Raw genomic sequence first — 7,567 nt, 5'->3', positions numbered from 1 at the left:
AATTTTTCTCATTGAATCGAATGAAACTACGAACGAATAGTTTTAATTGAGCTTTTTGTATAAAAAGTACTCTTTTTGACATGTACTAATGTGCACTTTTTACAATGCTTTGAAGGATGTATCTGAACGTATAATGTATCTTTTTGACGCAATTTTTTTATGCTTTATTAAAAGATAAAAAACAGAAATTTATAAGATGAATAGGTTTTGTATTAAAGATTTTCCATGTAAAAAGTACATAGCTGTACTTGCATTTATTAACGTATCTCTGATTTCCATACAGACTAGTGAGATATTGTTTGTTATGAATTTTTCTAGCATAATCGAAGAGCAACTATGCGTAAATAGGCACAAATGCAAATATTTTTAGTAAATAAAACCCATATAACTTTTAAACTACTGGTCTGATCATCTTGTAAATGATTTGATTCAATTTTGCATAACAAAATGCATCAAAAGCAATGCATCACTTGCATGTTTGGAAGAAATTCAATTAACCCCCTCAAATTACTCCCATTTTTCTTAAAAAAGAGAAGAAACGTACAGAGGAGAGTAGCTGGGTTTTTAGGTATCATTTGTAATGACGTAGCAACGCTTTCTGTCGAAAAATATTTTTGGTGTTATTTATTCTGGAGGAACACTCTTTTTATTTCTATAATTACTGAATTAAAATGTATTTCATAGAAACTGCAAGAAATTGTGCTATTGTCACAACGACGAGTTATGAATGCGACGAATTGCCATCGCGACGAATTGTGCCCAAGATGAATTGTGCCCCTGACGAATTATGCCCACAACGAATTGTTGCTGCAATGAACTGTTTCTGTGATGAATTGCTGCTGCTGGGAACTGTCGCTGGGATGAATTGTTACTAAGATATGAATTGTTACTGGGGTGAATTGTTGCTGCGATGAATTTTTACTGAGATGAATTGTTACTGGGATGAATTGTCGCAACGACGAATTTTGCTCGCGATGAATTGTGCTCGCAACAACTAATTATTACTGCAATGACCTGTTTCTGAGATGAAATGTTGCTGCTGGAAATTATTGCTGGTATGAATTGTTACTGCGATGAATTGTGGTCACGATGTATTGTCTCAATGACGAATTTTGCTCACGACTAATTGTGCTCGCAACGAATTATGCCTACAACGAATTGTAGCTGCGATGAACTGTTTCTGCGATGAATTGTTGCTGACATGAATTGTCGCTGCGATTAATCGTTACTGCGATGAATTGTTATTGCGATGAATTGTGGTCTCGATGAATTGTCGCAACGACGAATTGTGCTCTCTGTATAATGTGCCATAAAAAATTGTGTGCAATGAACAGTCACCACGACGAACTATACGAGACTAATTGAAGCAGAACCTCAATTAATGGCTCATCTTAAAATATATCAAAATATTAGTGTCCTTTTTCTCAAACCACGAAAATACTGGATAATTATAAATTTTTTTGCGTTGACAAAAAAAAAATTACTTATTATTCTTTACAAGACGTGACAAAAGCGGAATTGAATAAATTTATCTCGGTAGCTTAATTAAACCATCTTGTCAGCAAATTAATTGAAAAATTCTCGATCGCGATATCTGGAAGTCCTTGAAAAGAACATTTATATTCCTAAAACACTTAATTGACAAAATCGTACGAGATTAGAGTCTCACAATTCATTTCTTTCTTCGAAAACTTTTAATGTTTTCCATTCTCGCTGGAAACAACAAAAAGAAACTTTTTCCTGATGTCTAACATTCTGACAAATTTCCAATTCAAAAGTGTCTTTGATCTTTTATCTTGTAAGCATAATTTTTTTTTTTCCGTATGCGAGTGAAAAACTGTCCCGCGCCACAATTGGGAACAGCAATAACTGCTTCATTTAAATTTCTATACGATCGTTTTACTTTATTTGCTTCTCATTCACAATAGAAAAAGTCGTCTGACAAAGGCATATAATGAAATTGAGTTAAAGAAAAAACGTTCTAAAGGTATAAATTTGGGAATTTATAAATGAAGTTGGCAACACTCTGAACGGATTCAATTTAATTAAGATGTTTTACACTCTTTGCCATACTCTTTTTCTAAATGATGTTGCCAACCGCTAGAGATTTATTTTTTTTTATAAATATCACTTTCTTTGCTTGTTTCTTTTTTTTTATTTAATTAAAGAAGCCGTTGTAATACTGCTCGTAATGATATTCAGGAAATTCCTCGTTAAAGTGTTGGGGGAAAAGGCGCATATTTTTTTTTTAATTTTCTTCTTTTTTTTAAGTATTATGCGTTTTAAGAAATGGATGAAGAATGCTTTTGGTAATCAGTCACCAGGTAATGAGATTTTTTTTGCTTAAATAAAGTTACTAATAAAAATTTAAATTTTAATTAATTTGAAAGTAAGAAAAAGTATATTTTTTTATAGTTCGTGTGATTAGTTAGGAATTTAACCCCATAATTGATTACTTAACTAATCACAACGTCAGTAAGATACGCTAATGTGTTAATTGAATTGATTGTGAGGTTTAACTTTACAGTGACCGAAAAAATTATAGGCTGCGGCATATAAACGGTTTTATAGAAAGATAAAAAATACATAGTGCAAATGCATCTTTATAAACAACTTGAAATTTATTAGTTGGTACAGTGAGCTAAAAAGATATACATATCACTCTGTTTAAGTTTCAATTTAATAATATGCTGATCTGTCCGAAATTGTAACTTTCTAGTGGGGAACCTTAACAATACAGCAAGCCAAAGAGTTTTACCACAGTGAAATTCTTTGTAAATAGTTGTAAATATAATTTAACTTACACAACCAAGAACTATATGGATGATGAAATTCGATCACGCAACCGCCTCCATTTGGTACGTTTTAGGTCTTTTTGTTCTAATAGAAAAAAAAATTACCTAATGTTCGCTAAAATGCAACTACTGAGTTGAAATTTGACGAGCTGATAGGAACACTTTTAATTATAAAATTAACAAGAATTTTCTTCCAAATTCCTATTGGTTTGAAAGTATTCACTTTTTCCCTTTAAATAATAATTATTTACCCATAGTTGTAAGAACAAAACTATCAATTTCGCAATATACATTTCATAAACTCGTGGTTCTCTAGATGTCAAAAGTAAGAAAAAAATTATGATAAATAAAAAATAAGAGACTAGATTTTGCCAGATACCTCAATATTAATATCCAAATTTTCAAGAATGGTAAGTCTAAAAAGAAATAAAAAACTGCTCCCAATTCGAACTGTTTTATGATATAGGATTATCGTTGTATATTGTAATCAAGTAAAATTACTTCTTATTTATTACTTCATATTTGTGTAGCATATTCTATATTCCTAAGTTTAGTTTTTTTTCACGTCCTATTGGTTATTTTCTTCAAATCTGGGTATCGTTTCAAGTCTTTGCTTTAAACATATTAATAAAATGTGCTTACAGGAAATTGTAATAGTGACATATTCTGCAAGCAAAATAATATTTTTTATCAATTTTTAAGAGGGAAAAAACAATTATGAGTGCAAAGCATGGAGATTGGTGAGTGGAACGAACAGTGGGTGGAGCATCTTAGAAATTTTTTTAAAAAAAACTTTGGAGTATAGTTATTTAAAGTAATGATGACAAAATTTAAGATTTGAATGAATGTAGAGTTCAATAACATAAAGCTGGTTGTAGCACTATACTACTGATATACACCAATAGCAGTACCATAACCATAATAAAACCATTTTAAAATGCAAGATTGAAAAATTTTGAAAAATAATATATTTTATGTAGATGAGAATTTTAACATATGAGAATTAAAGCTATTCTGAATTAGAGAAAAGCATTAATTATTGTAGTTTAAGATTTTTAATGTTTCCACTCAAAATATCACAGTTCATCTTTGAAACTGTGAAATAAAGCATAAACCATGAAAAAAATTTAAACATTCAACGAGATTCCGTGCCAAATAAAATAAAAAAAATTGAATGAATGGCTTTTTTAATCAAATCTCTGAAAATGCATGTTTTATGCAGAAAAATTTATCAAAACTATATCAGAATATTAAAAGAAATCTGATAATTAATCCCAAAGATAAATCGACTGAATTATTTTTGTATTTGACATTTTGCATTGACATACATTTTATAATTAATAAAATCTCTGGGGATTTTTTTTTCCATTTGTTTCTTTTATTCTCTTCTTTAAGTTGTCAAGTTCTAAATTCCCATCACTCAAACTCAATATTTGTGAAATCAAATAAAAGATAAGAAGAACTATCAAAAAGTGAATTTTTACATATTTCCAAATCCAAACACCGTCAAAAGAAAAGTATTGTATCCACACAAAAAAATTATAAACATCAAACGAGATTAGGTGATGAAAGAAAATAAATGCCTTGTTTTGAAATCAAAGGCTCTGGAGATAAATTCTTTTGTTGAAAGGATTTTTAAGAGAAAATATTAGAAACTTCCAATGAATACCTGGTGTAAAAAAGTCCCTTAATGCATATGCCTATACAATCTAGATTCTACTTTTATAAAACGCGATCCGCTCCCAAATTGAAAAAAAGGTAGTTCGCAAATACAGATTTAATACTGCGCAGTAATGGCTTCAATCTCTTTTCCTGTTGAAATGGGTGATAAAAAGAAAGTGTTGATGTGACGTCTCTTCACTTTGAAAGTAGCTGCTTTTTATTGACAAGTCTCGAATCACTATTTTCACACCCTGTAGGCCTGAAGAAGAAAATAAATTATTTAAAAGTTTTACTTCGGGAATAATAGAAATCATTTGCGATGGAATTTAATGTAGGATAGAGGCTTACGAAAGAAAAACGAATTTCTGTTGGAAAATAAATTGGAATCTCTACTGTTGTCTACTTATTACCTGTTTAAATTTATGTATTTAAAAAAATGATGTTTCTGATTTTGAATTAAGATTAAAACTTTTCGGCAACTCCGTCATCATTTCGTATTACCTTGATTCATCAAAACTATTTTTTTTTTTATTTCTTATGTCCACATGTGTTAACATTTCGTCAATTCTCGCATTTTACATGGCAGATTTGTTAGAAACTCTTTCAGGAGCACCATATTAGGTGGACCAACGTTGCTCCCACAATAAGGACAGGTAGTACAGAGAATGAAAGAACATCCATGCTTTGTCCGGGAATCGAAACCGGGAACCGTTCCGATACAAGGTCAGTTCCCTGATCCATACACAGTCCAGTAGTCTGATAACTGTAGTTTTGCCATAAATAGCCAAAATAATAAGCAGAATGAAATAACGATTATATCTATGCAACAGTATCAGTAATAGTATCAAAAAGGTTTTACTTTACATTATACTATCATGCAAATAGAATTAATGGGTATTAAAAGTTGAAAAAAAAATTTCATATATTTTGTCATTTATTTCAAAACAATAACCAATTTAGCGAGATTAGTTCCAAAATTTTACGAATAAACTGACTCCCTTAAATCGCTTAGAAATTAGAAACATTTTAGAAAGAGTGCTGGAATATTTTATTTGGAATAAAAGAAACATACAGTATGAAATTAGATCTTTAAAAAAATATTATCTGAGAAGGATCCATCTGCGATATTTAAATTCGCTCAAAATAATTCTTATAATTTTTAACAATTCTTGATGATTTTCCGACTAGTAGTTAATTTTTATAATTAGGAAAGAAGTGGTAATTATTTATTTAAAAAAAAGTTTTTTTTCTTTTTGTTTTAACACAAAGAAATTTGAGTTTTGCTGAGCCCTATAAAACAACGTAGCCATTGGTGGAAAACTTTCTCCAATCAGTCATCAACAGAAAAATAAAAGTGACACTCGTAAAAACTGAGCTTATCTCTTCAAACCCAGAATATCTTACAATCAGAGACTATATATTGATTCCCCATATCAGAGATTTCGAATCTAGGGCACGCTTGTCACTAAACGACACGTGACAGGTAGTTTGGTAGAGCGCAAGAAGTACATATTATTAAATTACTTTTATTTATTTATTCTCACCAAAAACAGCGTTTCGAAGGAAACATCTCCAATACTGGCAGTAATTAAAAGCATTTAATTCCCCTATCAGAAATGGCGAACCTAGGGCATGCTAGCCAATAAGTGACACTTGACAGGTAGTTTGGTAGCAAGTGAGTAATACTTATTATTAAATTACTTTTATTTATTTAGACTCACTTAAGAGCAGCATTTCAAAGAAAACATCTCCAGTACTAGAAGTTATTAAAATCATTTAATTCCTTTATCAGAGATGGCGAACCTAAGACTCACATGTCATTAAATGTAGGTATTTTGGTAGCAAGTGAGAGAAGTATATATTAAATTATTAAATTACTTTTATTTATTTGTACTCGCTGAAAACAACATTTCAAAGAAAACATCTTCAATACTAGCAGTCATTTTATTTTCCTATCAGAGGTTGAGAATCTAGGACACGCTTGTCAATAAATAGCACGTGACAAGTATTTTGGTGGCACGCGATAAGTACATATTAAATCACTTATATTTATTTATACTTATATTTATTTGTACTTATTACTTATTTATTTATATTTAATAAATATAAGTAATTATACTAAATATTTATATTTATTGACAACATTTCCTGGAAAACATTTCCAATTCTAGCGGTCATTAAAATCGGATTCGAAAACAAGTATGGTTATTACGGTACGGGTATTCAAATGGGTATTCTATTCCCATCTGAAGCAAGTTAATAAAGATAAATATTGTTACCCCTCACTGTACCTAATGATATGATTTGAAATCGAAGTAGCAGTTCAAAAATTGCTTTTTTAATGAGAAATATAAAAAATGGCTCTCTAATTACCCAAATATAAACCGTAATTTAACTGACACACTAATCGAGAAAAGATTCGCTATCCTCCTGCTTAATAGGAATAAAATATCACAATATATCGCACTCAATTAGAAGAAAAGAAGTATTTCAACCGTCTTTTTCAAGTGTTTTCCTTGGCAACTTGTTGGCGGTATTTAAAATGCCATTAACTTTGAGAGAAGCAACAACTGAAGCACTTACTTAACGAGATACTAGCCCGTTACGGAACAAGTACTATCACAACTTTCTAAGCATCAATTCCTTTCTGAGTTGATGGAAGATAGAAAAAAAAACACTATCTCAAGAACTTTTTTTGTTTGTTTACTGTGTTACGCAGCCTCATGAAAAAATAAGCGAAATCTATTTATTTTTACTTCGAATATTCGAGAAACTTATCTAAGAAACTTGGTGCATTGTAGAAACATAAGCTACCGTGCTTTTAGCATGAGTATGTTAGTGTTGCCATACTGGCAAAACAATGCAGTTACATACATATTCATTTTTAAATTAAGATGTATGATTTTTTTCTAAAAAGAAGTATCTTCATGTTTATAACTGTAGAAAATGGCATTTTTTTCACTTATATTTATTTATACTTATATTTATTTGTACTTATTACTTATTTATTTATATTTAATAAATATAAGTAATTATACTAAATATTTATATTTATTGACAACATTTCCTGGAAAACATTTCCAATTCTAGCGGTCATTAAAATCGGATTC

The sequence above is a fragment of the Parasteatoda tepidariorum genome, chromosome 6 (genome assembly GCF_982258835.1).
Source record: "Parasteatoda tepidariorum strain Cologne lab strain chromosome 6, Ptep-v5.0, whole genome shotgun sequence".
Lineage (NCBI taxonomy): Eukaryota > Metazoa > Arthropoda > Arachnida > Araneae > Theridiidae > Parasteatoda > Parasteatoda tepidariorum.
The sequence above is the reverse complement of the archived record's forward strand: the minus strand, read 5'-3'. Positions refer to the sequence as shown.